The 17735-nt window shown below is 41.0% G+C and overlaps 2 protein-coding genes across 4 annotated transcripts in view; one reads left to right on the top strand and one right to left on the bottom strand.

Annotated features, from left to right (window-relative positions):
• LOC117229960 (prohormone-1) overlaps positions 1–4872 on the bottom strand; it is a 31321-nt gene extending 26449 nt beyond the window's left edge. For both annotated transcript variants that reach the window (XM_033486930.2, XM_033486929.2), the window contains exon 1: positions 4714–4872. The gene's annotated coding sequence lies outside the window, so the exon portion shown is untranslated. The remainder of the gene's footprint in view (positions 1–4713) is intronic.
• Positions 1–17735, top strand: part of LOC117229961 (uncharacterized) — a 78349-nt gene that overhangs the window by 5873 nt on the left and 54741 nt on the right. The window lies entirely within an intron of this gene.

A 17735-nucleotide genomic window follows, 5' to 3' on the forward strand; every position in this document is an offset into this window, starting at 1 on the left:
ACTACAACAATAATAATAGTAACTAGATATGAAATATAGGCGAAACTGTAGTGGACAAGCGTCGAAATTATCAAATCGAAGTGCAGTAAATTTTGTCCAATTTTCTCCTTCAGCTTGTGAACAAAAAGAAATAATCTCACGGCTCGTTTTTACACTTATTGATTGTCAAGACTATTATAACTATTATAACTATATTATTATAATAACTATTATTGTAATATTATTATAATATCACTATAATATAACTGCTATTATTATAATATTATTATAATTACCATAACTATAATATTACTATAATTATAATATTATTATAATTACCACAACCATAATATTACTACAATTATAATATTATTATAATTACCACAACCATAATATTACTACAATTATAATATTATTATAATTACCACAACCATAATATTACTATAATTATAATATTATTATAATCACCATAACTATAATATCACTATAATTGCAATATTATTATAACTATTACAACTATAAAAACGACCCGCAAGACTCGAATAATCGCATCTCCTGCTCGCAAGTTCTCCACTCTCGTTAACAAGCCGAAGAAAAATTCGCGAAGATTTAGCGTCACCGATGGCGCGTCTCGCCGCGAGTTCCCAAACAATATCTTCCGGTGCGCTGGGAATCGTGTGACCGTACGCAGTAAACGTTAAACATTTCTAAAGGATCAAGCGAAGTTCAGCAACGTTTCACAGCGCGCCCGTGCCCGCGAGAGAGTGAGCTCGCCGCGGTTTCCATTTTTTAACAGGTTTTACGGCCGCGAACTATGCGGCGGCACGCGCGGTCGACTTGAAAAACAAAAGCAAAAAACGACAGGTAAAATGGCGGCCAATATTCCGAACGCGGCCGGCACACGTTTGCCGAGGATTATCCGCGGGGGGAAAAAAAACTAACAGAGCGAAAAGCAGAAGGGCGGCCGAGATTGCCGTTAAAGTTCGCCGGCATTCTGCGGCATTCTCGTAGGCGGCGCGAGTCCGTTCCCCGATAAATTTGCATTCGCCGAGTTTATCCCTTATCGGTGATTATCGACGGATGTCGGCGTTGTTTTTGTGTGCCGGCGGGATTTCCGCCGAGCTTCGCAATTTAACGGGGACAGATCGAGAGAGAGAGAGAGAGAGAGAGAGAGAGAGAGAGAGAGAGAGAGCGCGCGTTCGTCGCGGAAAATTGATTCGATAAGATCGCGCCGTTATTTTAATCGCGTTGCTCCCCGCGTCCTTTCTGCGATTCGATTCACCGAAAGTCTACTCGAGCGAATGTCTTTCAAGACGAAAGAGATTAAATCGTTGCCTTCGATCGATTCGATAAGTCGATTACAACCGATAAGCTTCGCCGACAGATTCCAGCTTCGCGGTACGAAATTAAAAGGACCGACGCGACGTTAACTTCTCCGTTGATCGGCGGAGATTAGAACGCGGTGTAACTGCATAAAAAGTGCATCGAGACGTTACCAAGTGACCGGGAGAAAGAAACCGGAAGCGGAATTATGTTCGAAATGAAATTTAAATGCGCGCGCACTACAAGCAAAACGGGGCCGTTTTGCCTTTGTGTTTCGTTTCGGCGAAACAACAGCGCGCGCCGCCGAAACAATGCGAAGTCTTCCCCTATTCTAATGGAACCAAGAGATCCCCCACTTGAACGTGCGACAAAAGGAAAGGAGCTCGCATGGCGGGCTCGAATCCGAAAAGTTTGCGAAACGGAACCGTGTAACCCAGATTCGAAGACGACGCGGCGGACACTTGGACTTCCGACGGACGTTCCTTACGTCGCGGACCGGACTGTACGTTTCTCTTTTTTTTCGGGGAAAAGTCGTCGGAGAATATGCCTGGTGGACGTCGTTAACGAACGAGTGAAATTGTCGGCAGGTTTTTAGGTACAATGGTTCACGAAATTATTCCTACATCTTCTAAAACGAAATGACTTTCTTTAAAACTCAACTAAATGACCTGAATTTTTGTTTAGGTGATGGAGGGATTAGTCTACTGTACGATGGATACAATGCCTTTTTTTAAATTTTGCTACTACTTTGGGTGACAAAGAAAATATTGAAAGTATCAATTGAAAATATTTTAACTTTTTTATCTGAGCGTATAATGGAAATTTTGAAAATGTCTTTTATTGAGAGATCTCGGTAACATGCGTGTTTTGATCGAATTGTTTAATCAATTTCATCGAAATTGTTTAACTCAGAGTCGAGCTACGGGCGTCGAGGCATTTTTTAAATGTTTGTTATAATCTCGGATAAAAGAATTAAAAAACGAGAGCTTTTTATTTTTATTTTGTTATTCCAAGTAGTAGCAAAATAAAAAATGAAATCATTTCAGTCATCGTCTAGTAGACTAGTCCCTCTAACATCTAAGAAAAATAGTTCGAGCCACTTAGTCCAGTTTCAAAAATAGTTATTGCTTTTTAGATGGTACACGAGCACTTTTGTGGGCCACTGTACGTTGCTTTCTACTCGTCGAGATCACTAAGAATTGTGTAATTCTTATTTGTGTTACGCGGCTGATTAAAATTCGAAATCTTCTTTCGCTCCGCGAATTGTCACTTTGTTTAAATATTATCGAGCCTATTTTCACGGAACGGCACAAACGACAGCTTTCACAATTTTAATTCGACGTTATTTTGACCAAAGCCGTCGCGTAAGATGTCTTTGAAAATTTTCTCTTCGAATTCCTGTCGAAGTTAAATCACTTTTCCACGATCGACCTTTCAACTCTGTTTCTGTTACACGATCTACTTCCTCTCACCACATTTCTTTTCAATTATTGACACTAGAACTATCAAACCAGTCAAACTAACTGGTTTCTGATTTTTCCTTTTACAGTTCCTGATATTATAATAATATTTTTAAGAAAAAATGTTTGGGCACACTTCCTTATTGAAGTATATATTATAATATTTATAATATATACAATATTATATTATAAATATTGTATATATATTGTAAATATTATATTATAAATATTGTATATATTGTAAATATTATAATATATACAATATTTATAATATAATATTTACATTATAATATAAGTTCAAATAAATCATATAAATAAATTATTTAATATTTAGTCCAGCATTGTTATAAAGCGATATACATTATTACTCGCGTTTAGGGTTCGACAATTCTAGCGTTAAGGGCAGAAATAATTTTTCCTTTCATTTTCAGATATATCTTTTTTTATCATTCTTTCAATTCAGATATTCCAACACACAGAATTCCTTTCCGCTGCGCAATCAGCTTTCCGTTACCGCTTCATTTTAATTGTTAACGAAAGAAAAAGAACATCTACTCAGCCCTCGAATTCGAACGGAAATGAAAATTTTCTATTCGACCCTTGAATTCGTTAAAAACTCTTCGACACTTTCTATTCCCTTGCGATCTACTTCTTGTCGCCGCGGTTCATTTAAATTATTAATGAAAGGAAAATCTGTCTATTCAACCCCCAGCGAATACGTCAGAAATCGTAGAAAATTTTCTATCGCTTTGCAACCTTTTCAGGGAAGGAAAAATCTATCAGAATTTCTACAAAACATTTTTATCTGCTTCCTGTTCCTGCTTCGATCGAATAATCAACGGAAGAACAAATTTTCTATTCAACCCTTGACAACTTTCTGTCGCTTCGCAATCCACTTTCCGTTGTCGCTGAAATTTTTAAAGGCAGCAAAAATCTATCAGAATTCCTTCAATACATTTTTATCTGCTTCCTGTTCCTGCCTCGATCGACTAATCAACGGAAGAACAAATTTTCTATTCAACCCTTGACAATCTTCTGTCGCTTCAAAACCCTCTTTCCGTTGTCGCTGAAATTTTTAAGGGCAGCAAAAATCTATCAGGATTCCTTCAATACATTTTTATCTGCTTCCTGTTCCTGCCTCGATCGAATAATCAACGAAAGAACAAATTTTCTATTCAACCCTTGACAATCTTTTGTCGCATCAAAACCCTCTTTCCGTTGTCGCTGAAATTTTTAAGGGCAGCAAAAATCTATCAGAATTCCTTCGAAACATTTCTACCGTTTTGCAAACTGCTTCCCATTCCCGCTTCATTAAAATAACCAACGAGAAAACAAATTTTCTACGCAACCCCTGAACTCTCGAAATTCTTGACAACTTTCTGTCGCTTCGCAATCCACTTTCCGTTGTCGCTTCAATTTTTAAGGGCAGCAAAATACCTTCAAAAGGCATCAGAATGCCTTCGAAACATTTCCACCGTTTTGCAAACTGCTTCCCGTTCCCGCTTCATGCAAATAACCGACGATAGGACAAATTTCCCGAAGTCCGAAATTCTTGACAATTCTCTGTCGCTTCGCAATCCACTTCCCGTTCCCGCTTCGTTCGAATAACCAACGAAACGATAAAATTCAACCCTCGAAGTCAGACATGTTCAACAATTCTCCGTCGCTCCGCAATCTATTTCCCGTTATCACGATCGACGAAAGAATAATTCGACCTTCGAACTCGCCGAAATCTGCTCGCGCGATCCGTTTCCGCCACTTTCTACGAACTACTAAGTTAAGAAGCGACCCGCGATCCCGTTCGGATGATCGATGACGGTTAATTCGCGAAAGCCATAGATCATGGAAGACCCGGGCGGCGGCGGGGGGTGTCGAGCGAAGGGAGACGAAAGCGAGATCGAGGGCGCGCGCTTTTCGGTGCGCGGCGAGATAAAAAAAGGGAAGAAAATACCTCGTGTAAGGTGACGAAGGAGCGACGGGGGTGTGCGATCCAGGGATCCGGGGGTTGTTTTTCGCTGGCGGCCTGCAAGGATCGGTGCCTCCACGGGACAGAGTGACTGAGCTTGCAAGCACGCGACCACTTTATATCCGAGACACGGACTGGGTCGGCGCTGTTGGCGGCGGTAACGCTGCCACCGGTCGCCCGGTGGTGGAAAACTCACCCCCACCCACCCCCCGCCGTCCCACACGGCTTTCCAAGCCACTCTTTCGACGTGCACGCGTTCTCCTACCCTAGAGAGCCAACCCCCTGAACCCACCCCAGCCGGTGCCTCGTCCCTCGCCGCGGGAAACAATGACGCTGTGGGGGCGAGTTGTCCCGTTCGGTTCCTCGGCCGACGCCGGGACATCGACGGCACAGAGATTTCCTTTGTTCCCGGGTCCTCGCCGTGCGATTCAATCTTTTAACGACTGTCTTCCGCGCGCGCCAGTTTATCTCGTCCCGCGTCTGTACTTGCAAATCTCCGACGAGGCGGACGCGAATCTCGCGATCCTCAGCGGCCGGCAACGGTCGAATCGTCGCGAATTAATTTACTTTCGATCGCCTTCGAATTTATTTTTTTTTTTTTGAGGGAGAAGTATTTTTGAGGGGGGGGGGGTAATTGGGACGCGTTTTGAGAGCGTTGAAAGTAGTTCTCGGAGTCCGGGATAAGATTATTATGTTAATTTGTGACGATAATGATGGGTGATTTTTGGTTGAAATTTTTGAACGAAATTTTTCTTCTGTGTTCGCTCTTTTTTTTGCGATATGAGCAACAAATCGCGGGGAATTATGTGATAATAATAGTACAATAATATTAATATTAATGTTGTGCAAAGATATCATATGGTTAATGTTGATAATGTTAATATTAATGTTATTCAAAGATATTATATGGTTAATATTAATAGTATTGATATTAATATGAAATTCAACTGTTAAATAATAACACAGTTAGCATTATTATAAATTTGTTAATACACTAAAATAATACAGTTAATATTGATAGTATAGATATTAATATAAAATTAAACTGTTAAATAATAGTACAGTTAGCATTGATATAAATTTATTAATAGAATAAAATAATACAATTGATATTAATAGTATTGATATTAATATGAAGTTAAACTATTAAATAATAGTACAGTTAGCATTAATATAAATTTATTAATAGAAAAAAATAATACAATTAATATTAATAGTATTGATATTAATATAAAATTGAACTATTAAATAGTAACACAATAAATATTAATAATAATATTAATTAATTAATATATATGTATAACAAATGAATGAGATTAATAATAATAAAATAATATTAATACCGAAGATAATTGCATAAAATGCAGATATATGCAGATTTCACTAAGCTCTTCGACACAGAATTCAAGATTGAATGGCATTTTTAAGGAATTACCTTCTTTTCTTTGTCATTCATTTTTCTTTTCACTTTAACTTTCGTCTCTTTTCTTTTATAATCCCACAACTAACGGGTAACTTGTCGCATATAATCGATAAATGAATAAACAAAAAATTAAGCCGCCTTGAAATACGGCCAAACACGGATGGAAAACAGTTTCGGAACACGTTCGACCTAGAAAACACCGTGGCCATTCATTATCTGAGAAATATTGCTTAAAATCGACGGCCGTGAACGTCGCGCCGCGTTCATCTCTTTTTCAAACTGCCGAAAGAGAGAAAACACATGTTTTCACCTACAGCTGTTGTTCCCTATTTGAACAACCGAGCCCGAACAAAAATTTGTATTTCGATCTTGGACATGGCGCGGAGATGAATCGAAGTGTCATAATTTCGTGCGCGAACCCCTCGAAACGAACGAACGGTTGTATCATTTACGCGGCGACCAGTTCATTCGGCAGAATCCGATATTCGCGGGAATTTTGCACGCGCCATTAATTGCGCCCGTATCACCGAACATGTAATCCTCGAGGAGGCCGCTGAAAAATCGTCGACCCGCAACGTTTGCATTTTCAATATTTTATTTACATATATATATATCCCGATACGTTTAATGCCCGCGGTTTTCGACGGGCATCCGACACCGCGGGGAGCTTTGATAGTTTCGCGTTACGAATTCGCGCGATCGAATTAGTCGCGGAAACATCAAAAGCAGCACCGACTGCGTACGTATTTGAAAACACGTGTTCGCAAATTGTGCGAATTTCGCCGTGTTCGTGAACGCGACTGTGATTTTCGCGACGAAGAAATTTTATCGTATAGCACTTTGTAACGATTGTAACGCTGGGCTTACTGTTAAAGCACCCAATAAAAAAAAAGGGTGAAAATTGCTGGAAAAGGGTGAAAATTACCAAAAATCCCCCTCCCCCCCATCGAAGAACGTTTGGACAATTAGAAACGAACGGCGAAAGTTATGTCGCACTTAGAGGAAACCAAATTGTTTTGGGAAATTGTATCATATATATATATATATATTATTATTATTATTATATTATTATATTTATTATATATTATATATCATGTTAATAATATGATATATATATAATATATAATAATATCATAATAATAATAATATAATATAATAATATAATAATAAATAATATGTAATATAATAATATAATAATAATAATAAATATAAAATTGATTAATAATAATTATATTATATATTAAGAAAATGATGTAAAAATTTAACGCAAAACTATTTTACACATTACACTATAAATGTAACACTGCTAACGTAACAACAGTGATCCCAGAAGTGTGCGTAAATTGCCACGAATTCGCAGCGACATTAACCAAATAAAATTGAAAGAGAATTTATCGCGTTTTTCGACGCGCAACGATCTCGCAAAATTTTCATACGCGAAAGAAAGAAATTCAATGGGGTTTGCAAACGCGGGCGACCTCGGAAAGTTTCCGCGCGCGGCGAACGGAAGTGTTTTATCGAGTTTAAAAAGTCCGACGCGTATCGACGCCCCCTATCACGATGACAGCCAATTGTTGTATTCGGTATACGACAATACTCTGTCGGCTGCCACGCTTCTGTCAATTTTCGGTATATCGCGGCGGCCCGACTAGTTTTTGATCGGAACGTCCGTCCGCTCTCGCTTGTCCCGCCGCGCCGTTTGCTTTCCATTAACGTTAATTCGAATTCGGTCCGGGCGCGATTGCTTGCCGATAGCAACTGGCAATATTTGGCTCCATCGACTATTTATTTAATTGGCTACCACGGCCGACTCTATCGAGTTTTTAGCACCGCGGAATGCGGCGCGCTCGCGCGCGCGCGAGCTCGTTCGCGTTCCGCGACTCAATTGGACGTTTAATGCGTGCGAATCGCGTTAACCGTTGATTGCCAAAACAGTTCCGCTGTTTTCGGTGGTGCGAACCGTCCCGTGACAGGCGAAATGACCGGAGCGTCCGAAATCATTGCGGCGAGTATAATAAGAGTCTCGACCCATTGACATAATCATTCTCTTCGCTGTTGATGCGATTAGAAATTTTTCGATTGCTTTGAATTTTTCGATAATTTTTTAGGAGGCGAAGAAAATCGGTATTTATTTTTCGATAATATTTTAGGAGGCGAAGGAAATCGATCTTTATTTTCCGATAATTTTTTAGAAGCTGAAGAAAATCGATCTTTAGTTTTCGATAATTTTTTAGGAGGCGAAGAAAATCGATCTTTATTTTTCGATAATTTTTTAGGAGGTGAAGGAAATCGATCTTTATTTTTCGATAACTTTTTAGAAGCTGAAGAAGATCGATCTTTATTTTTCGATAATTTTTTAGGAGGCGAAGGAAATCGATCTTTATTTTCCGATAATTTTTTAGAAGCTGAAGAAAATCGATCTTTAGTTATCGATAATTTTTTAGGAGGCGAAGGAAATCGATCTTTATTTTCCGATAATTTTTTAAGAGGCGAAGAAAATCGATCTTTATTTTTCGATAACTTTTTAGAAGGTGAAGAAAATCGATCTTTACCGTCTGCCTGAATTCACTCGAATGCTTAACCCTTTGTTTGCTTGCTTAATCTTACTTGATAATTGCTTAACCCTCTATTTTAATTCGAAATCCAGAAGATGTTTTCTGATCTACAATTATTTTATTATTTACATTTTATATGATTCAATGCGCTGTATATGTATGAAATCGAGCCCCTATTCGAAAGTACAGTACTTACAGTTGCAACAGTGTTTTAAAAATACAAAACAAATCTGGCGCTGTTACAAATATTTCGAAAAATGGTAGAACAATTTTCAGCGGCGCCTCGGACTCGCCGCTCGAGTGCAAAGGGTTAAATATCGACGACAAGAGATCAGGATTTTATTCCAATTTTACCGGACCGAGTGACATCTGTATTCAATAAGTTATTGCTAAAAAAAATTTCATCGCGAGTCGAACCCGTCAAAGTACGGCGAGTGGGTTAATTGAATCGCGATTGAAAGCAAACAATTGGTGGCCGGCCACGCGACCTTCCCGATCGATTATGGCGACGGGTGCGATCGAATTCTTTCGATTATCTAAATGCGATCGAAACGACGCGATATCTGAACGCAACGCTGCGCAGCGAACAAATTACGGAACATTCGACCATTTGCACCGGAAACCGTGTATCCTCCGGAACACAGACATTCCTTCTGACCTAGTATCTTCTTTTTGTGTCCGTGTATATGTGTGTATAATTAAGTGCGTTTACGGCATACCACGCCGAACACTTTATTTATTAATAGGCTTTGAATATGAATGGAGGCATGCAACAGTCCTTTCTTATGCAAAAATGGAAAAGCTAATTACAAAGAGAAGAGCGGTCCCGAGGGATCGATAATCAGCGCATTATTCGATATATGTATGCTGTGTTATTATTGTTCCCAGCCCTGTACACAGGGTGTCCAAAATTATATTACTTCCGAGAAACAACTTTTTCCTTAACGAAAATGCAGTCCGGCGTTTCTGGAGAATTGTGTAAATTTTAACGTGAGAAAAGTATGACAAACGTTACTTTTTCATTGGCACAGAGTGTCCCAAAAATGTCTAGAAGGGTTCCCAAGGTCGTTCGAAGTAACTTTTTCCTTTACAAAAATGTTCTGCGAAGCTTCGTTCACGAGTTATCAACGAAAAACGCACAGACCAATGAGAAGCGTGCTCGGCTGCCGCGAAGCGGGCCGAGCCAACGAGCGCGCGGAGCCTAATTCCGTTCATTGGCTCGGGCCACGCTGATCTCGCGTCTCATTGGCCAGTGTTTTTCGTTGATAACTCGTAAACGAAGCCGCGGATCGCATTTTCGCAAAGGAAAAAGTTACTTCGAATGACCTCGGGAACCCCTATGTCCTGATTGCGAGACATTCTATCGACACTCTGTATAATTAAAATCATTATTTCTAATTCAGTTTAGCTCAATTTCCCTGCGATATCGTCTCATCCGCTTCGTATTAAATGCTCTTTTTACATCGCTCTTATTATATGCCGGAAGTAGCATCATTTTGGGACACCCTGTGCACCGTAATACCAGAATGTATCTGTATTTCAATTATGCTTGGCTCAATCGCTGGAATTAGTCGCCGTGCGTCGGGTCTTTAGCTCGACCCCGCGATAAAACGTATATTAAAAGGTTCGCTTTGAGTCAGCTGTTGTTACTTCGATATTTCAGCGGTTGCTAATGAACGCCTGGACTGGCTGTAATTATACAAGAGGCTCGATAAAGATCCCGAGCTCCACGGAGCTATCACGGCAGCTCCAAAAGCAGCCGTTTCATATCAGTTTATAAAAGTAACAACAATAAGACGTCTATTCCGATTTTTAACGAACGTCATTGTAATATTCGCAACAAGCTCTTTTAATGCGTTACTTGTAACACATACGTCGAATAACAGTATATACATATATTGAATAAATAACTCGTAAACGTATCTTTAGAATTCGAATGATCGTAAATAAAAAAATCAACGACCCGCCATTTTGACGAGTTCCGTGAACCTAATGCCAAATAAAAATTTCCAAACAACTTGTTGCATTGTATGAATGTAAAAAAATTGATTGTGGACGAGATTCCAGCATTCCAGCAATTTATCAAACACTAACGATAATATAAAATTATTATATAATTTAGATAATTTAATAATATTGTATAATATAATTATTATATAATAATGTAATAACATTGTATAATATAATTATTATATAATAATCTAATAATATTATATAATATAATTATTACATAATAATCTAATAATATTATACAATATAATTATTATACAATAATCTAATAACATATTATAATATAATTATTACATAAAAATCTAATAACATTATATAGTATAATTATGTCAAGTCAATCACATAATTCGGCGCCTTAATTTAATAACTGCCATCGGGACGCTCGTTTGTTCTTGGTCATTCCGGCAGTATATTTGATTCCGCTCGGCCCCTCAGCGGTCACGTTGCTCGGACAATATTGCCATGAGGAATTGGCGTAGAAGAGAAAAATCGTGTCAGTTCCGCAGGGGGAAGTCGGCGTATCCGCGGATCGATCGATCAGAAGCCGCGGTGACGGATCCAGCGGGAAACAATATTTCGGCGTGGCTGAGAATTGCGGGACAGTGACGTCGAAATTCGGCGAGGAATGTCTCTCATCGCCGAAAATATGCGAGTCGGTATGCGAGTCGACGGTGGGCATCCGTGTGGGAATCGGCGTTGATCCGCGTGCCAGGATCCAGCAGCCGCGGGCCATCGTTTATCCCTTTCTCGTCCCCCCGTTCCGCGCCCGATTCCCGCCCCCTTTCCGTCGGGCGACCGCCGTTTCCGGCGCGCCCTACGCCCGACAGTCTTCGTTGAAATGCCCATCGTGAAACGAGCAGCCCACGAACGCGCGAATTTCGCGCGAACAGGTGCGAATCCGGCCCGCCTTCGCGGCTCCCGCGAATTCGCCAGACTCGTTTTTCGCGTCGATGACTGCCGGTGACGGGTAAACCGCGGCCACACCGCTATCATATGTTCGCTCGTATATGTTTCCATCGACGCGACATTATCGCGATACTCGATTCACGCTCTCGTACACGCGCCGCTGCGATAAATACAGGATGCACCAAAATTATCGTACGAGCGGGAAACGAGAGAGATTCCTCGGGTCGTTTGGAGCAACTTTTTCCTTTGCGAAAATGCGATCCGCGGCTTCGTTTACGAGTTATTAGCGAAAAACGGCGGCCAATGAGAGATCGCGCGCGGCTGACGCCACGCCCTCGCGACCACCGCCGCTGCGTTAGACGGCCGACGCGACGCGGCACTGGCCGCGAGGGCGGAGCGCCGGCCGTACGCGATCTCTCATTGGCCACCGTTTTTCGCTAATAACTCGTAAACGAAGCCGCGGATCGCATTTTCGCTGAGGGAAAAGTTGCTTCGAATTACCTCGGGAATCCATTATATCTCTCTCGGAAGGACAATTATTTTGGGACACCCTGTACAGCAGGCAGCCTCCATGAAATCATCCGACGGCGAGACCGCGATCCGGCGGGCGCGCATCGTTCGGCAGCGTTTTATTGGAGGAACGCTTCGAGTTCGATTCGAATCGCGTGTCTACTCGGTTGTGACGGGCCGCAAGCGCGAGCGTAAACTGTAATGAAATTTTTTGATCGGGGATTCCAGCGTGATTACAGTGGGCCTGGCTTTATACGCGGGATTGTTCCATTTCCGGGCTTTAAATATTAATAGTGCGCTCGTTATATATTTAAAAACGGTTTAATATTCCAGGTTTTTGCGAACTCCGTTCAAACACCGTGTCGGAAATACCGTGACCCGGCTGCCACTTTTTCTCCTCTGACCTGTCGTCCTTCTGCAAACGCGCCTTCGATATTTCCAATACTGCGTTAGGTGGCCTTGATTTCATCGATGTGGCCCCCTAAGAATTTTAGTTACGCTATTTTTATAACAGAAACATTAAACAAGATATTAAACGAAATTGATAGAATTTGATACGTGTTATTCGATAAATGGAACATTTATTTTAAAGATGGCGCAGGTCTGTTTTTCGTTGCTTTAAGAAAATTAAAGGCTAGCATATTGGTCAATTAACCCTTTGCACTCGAAGCCATTTCTTCTCTCAAGCTCATATACATTTCTCTTAGGCGAATTTATAGCTAAAATAATATATATTTACAGGCTGTAAATGGACTTATGTGATTTACATAATTAGTCAATTTTAAAAATCATTTCATTTCAATCATGAAAGATTAAATATCATTCAAAATACATATATTTTGTATTGATGCAATTTTGTTTATAAATAATAACAAGAAATAAAATGGGAATGGTATTATTATATCTATATATAATAGATATAATAACAAATACCATTCCCATTTTATATATATATATATATATATATATATATATATATGTATGTATATATATTGTTAAATTGAACATAAGAGATGTTGCATCGATGATCATAAAATACTCCATCGATGTTTTATATAAAATAATGCACTTTTACTAAATACATACAATGCATTTATGCAAAATCTCGTCCAATATATTTCCAACCAGTTCACCTCTTCTCCGTTATGTTTCTTTTTCACCCGTTTCTGAATTGCATTTCGTAGATTTTTTCCCCGAAACGAAATTCTCTCGTTTCATTCCGCGTAAAATAAATTTATTATTCTTTTTCTACATGGTTTTATAACATCTCACAACAATACAAGTATGTGTGTGTACAAGAAATATTCTGTTCACGTCGCCTACGCCTGTAAAAACTGCACTTACGCCGCTTTCATAATTAATCGCTATATAATTTCTTTTACTGACCAATTTCACATTGAAAATAAAATCAGCAATTTTTACGATATTAAATATTAACTAGCTATAAATAACAATATGTTACGCCGAATTAATCATAAATTATGTGATACCTCATTCAAAAAGAAAAAAAAGATAGACTTACACCATTTGCAAAATAAACGATGCAGAAATGTAATTATGCTAGAAAACACAGTAGTTGCTGGCCTTTTTACGATATTAAATATTAACTAGCTATAAATAAAAGAAGGTCACACCGAATTAATCACAAATTATGTGATACCTCATCCACAAAAAAAAAAGAAAAAATAGACTTACACCATTTGCAAAATAAACGGTGCAAATGTAATCATGCAAGAAAACACCGTAATTGCTGGCCTTTTCGCCACCTTTTGCGGGTCCTTTTCGCGTTAAACGCAACGAGAGCGAGAGTTTCCTCTCCTCAGCTCTCGCTGACGGAGCTGGTCGAGAAAATTCGAGCGTTTCGTCGATAAATATTGCGACAGGCGGATGACAGCGCGTCACAGCGTTTGTCCCGCGAGTTTGTCCGATTCGACGCGGCCGTCCGAGTGTTTCCAGTTTCGCGACCGGCTAGATAACGCTCGGGTGGAATTGATTTTGTTCGATTGGACCCGTTTGCAGACGGTAATCGATAGTCTGCGATAGGTAATAATCGGAGGCCTCGACGGAGGCCGGCCGTCGACCGTCGGGAACTGTGATCCGAACGGCGACGACGACGACGACGACCGTGAAACGGGATAAATAAAACGGACGCGTCGTTCCGGATCCTCTGCTCTCGTCCCGGATCAGAAATATCTTTCGGCGGTCAGTCGATTCAGAACAGCGCGAAATCGAATCACGCCGCGCGGCACACAATACACATACATTCATTTGCATTTCAAAGTGGCCGCACGTCCGCCCGGATAACCGTTCGCCGCGTTCGAAACGCGATCGACCGCCGAATTTTTCTGACACGTTGTTTACGAAAACGCGCCGCGTCCAAGGCACCGAGCCCGAAATATCGTTCCGCCGGGAACAGGAGCCGTGAAATATATTTCGGATACGTTTCAGTGTTTCACCGGGCTTTCGTTTTTGCCGAGCGTCCGAGCCCGTCAGCGTCAAACTTTCACGGGCGCGAACGCGGTCGCGCGCCGCAACGGGACGGCCGCCGTGATTAAAGCGTGAAACCGATTGGAAAGAAGGTCGTGGGGACCTTGATGAAGGTCGGAGCGAACCTCCCTCGAGTCTAGATCCGGATCCAGATCTAGGTTTGCTAGCGCGAACGCGAGCAATCTGAGATAACGCGGCTTCAAATTTCGATTTGATCGACGAAAGTTCGATTTCTTCGGTTTGCAGCGACGACGATCCGCGGCGGAAAAATCGGGAAAAAATGTCGCGACGTGCAGCGAGACGTCTGGAATACGCGAGATTTTTCTTCGAATTTTCCGGCGCCGGTCGACGGAGAAAATGGAAGAAGACGGGGGCCGTCGGATCTCGGCGCGGTTCGAGCAGGGACGCTGGCCTGAATCGTTTAAAAAGGGTCGGTGTTTGTTTGTTACACTTTCCTGGGGAGTTCAGGGCTCGAAAACACGTCGAGGAAGCCTTATGTTCGAATTCTTGAAATTCGGGAAGTTACAGCTGGATTATGCGAACGATATTTATAATGCGAGCGATCAGCATTGGTGTAGAAAAATTGAAATGTGTTCCTCTCGAAAGCATGTTTTTTCGAAACGGTGATCTCGACGTCTCGGAATTTGCTTAAAAAAATTGTCCTCAAAATTTAGGCGCACATTCGGTACGCTTATGCTTGCAATCCGTAGTAGAACGAAGCCAAATAACCCTTGTAAATGTGACTGCGAAAGGTGTTACGGTGTCTGTTGAATTATATTTAGTTACGGGAATAATTTTAATACTTTTTACTATTTTAACTCTCAATTAGAACTTTTATTTAGATAACATTAGTTTTTCGCGGAACCCGTCAAAATGACGGGTCACTAATTTTTTAATTTGCGATTATTCGTATCGCGAAGATATGTTTATGAGTTATTTAAAAAAGTGAAAAAACAGCTGTTCCAAAAATCTAGTATTAAAGAAGAAAGATGAAATATGTTCTCTCTTTATGAGATGTCCGCGTTGACTTGACATAACTTTGACTGACACGATTCAACTCGGTGAAAACGATTAGAAGAGACATTAAATAATAAGACAAAAATAATAACACAAAAATAATAAGACAAAAATAATAAGACAAAAATACATTAATCAGATGCTTTCGCGATCGAATCGTGTGAGACGGTAAATAAAAAAGCTATTAGCTAGATTGATTTTCGTGTTCGACCTATTCGTTAAAATTCAGCAGAATCTTCGCAAAACAATCCCGAAGGAAGTTGAACGAAAAATTAGAAAAATTGCACCAAGACGCCCCGTTTAACTGCGCTTTTATCGCACTCCTCGTTTTTCCGAGAGGATCATAAAAGAAGCAGTCGCCTTTCATCAGTGGAACTTCGAAACGTCGGGCGCATCGACGACATCGACGTCGAAGTGTGACGTCTCTATCTCTCGTCAAAGACTGCTTGTCTCGTATCAGAGACAAGCGAACGAACCGCGCTCTGCAGCAAATTCGAATACAATTCTCGCGTTATCTTTCAAGAGATCGCGTCCTTGAAACGATCGAGCCATCGCCTCGAATGAATGGCGGCAAGACAAGCTGCCTGAATTTCTGTTCTACTCGCTTAGTGGTATAGGTCGGCCTGTAGTCAGACAACGAGCGTCGGACGGCTCCGTTGCAACGTTTCGATCGCGACCTACGAGAATTAACCGGTCAGCTAATAATAATAATAATATATATATATTGAATAATAATGAATAGTAATGAATAACTCGTGAACGTCTCAGCTGTGAAGTTGAAATAGTTGCAGATGCAAACGATTGTCGATTCAAGCACGCATTGCAATAGAAACGAGAAGAATTTCTCTGGACGCGGCAGAGTCTGATATGTACTGTACAGAGTCTGATACTGTATATTCTGTCTGTATATACAGGATGTCCTAAAAATGTCTCGCAATCCGAAAGTGGCGGGTTCCTCGGGCCATTCGAAGCAACTTTTTCCTTTACAAAAATGTTCTCCGAGGCACCGTTAACGAGTTATTAACGAAAAACGGTGACCAACGAGAGGCGAGCTCGGCTGGCGCGAGGCGATCGAGCCAATGAGCGGAACCGGGCTTCGCGCGCTGGTTGGCTGGGCCGCCTCGCGTCAGCCGCACTCGATTCTTATTGGTCACTGTTTTTCGTTGATAACTCGTTAACGGTGCCTCGGAGAACATTTTTGTAAAGGAAGAAGTTGCTTCAAATGATCCGAGGAACCCGCCATTTCCGGATTGCGAGATATTTTTGGTACACCCTGTAGACTGTTGTAAATCGATGCGAAGACAAAAGAAGTGTGAAACGATGCATATAAAGACGATTATTTGGTTCAAACGATGAGCGAGTGAGCTACTAGAGCAAGCCACTATAGCGGCGCGTCGTCCAGAGAGATGACATCCGCGAAAGCCACTATAGTGGCGCGTCGTGCCTAAAGGGTTAAACGGTCTAGAGCTCGAGACCATAGATTACGGTGTCCAAGATCCTGGATAGAGTCCGCGAAGCTCGACAGGACAGTTGCCGTTTGCACCCTCTTCCAGCTCCGACACCTTTCCCTTCCGTTTCCCCTTCGACTTCTCTTTCACTCTGTGCTTTTACCGTGTCTTTCAGCCCGAAAAAGTGGCGTCACCGCTAACCGATTAATCGAGTAGGTCGAACTGAAATTCGGCGAACCTACTGCAAACAATCGCGTTCCTCCGGGCCGACGTTCTGGAAGAAATTGTCCGCCGCGTCGAAGAATGCGACTGTTCGCCCATTGAATCGCGTTGCTCTGTTCGACGGGTGGCTTGTGTTTTATACGCGTTATTGTTAGAGGCGCGGCGCTAATATTTGCTCCGAAATCACGATAATATCCGTAGCGACTCTCGACGAGAGAAGCTATCGATAATCGAACGTCGCATATTGAATAAAGTGCGTGCTGTCACATGATCGCGCGTTTAAAACACAGCGAGGCGGAGTTTGGCGGGAAATAAACTGATTAATGTAACTAACGTGAAATCGTGTTCATGGTTAATTATAATCATGTAGTAATAATAATAATAATAATATTAATAGTAATCGTGTTTACGGTTACGATAACTAAGTAA

The sequence above is a fragment of the Megalopta genalis genome, chromosome 2, assembly GCF_051020955.1.
Source record: "Megalopta genalis isolate 19385.01 chromosome 2, iyMegGena1_principal, whole genome shotgun sequence".
NCBI lineage: Eukaryota > Metazoa > Arthropoda > Insecta > Hymenoptera > Halictidae > Megalopta > Megalopta genalis.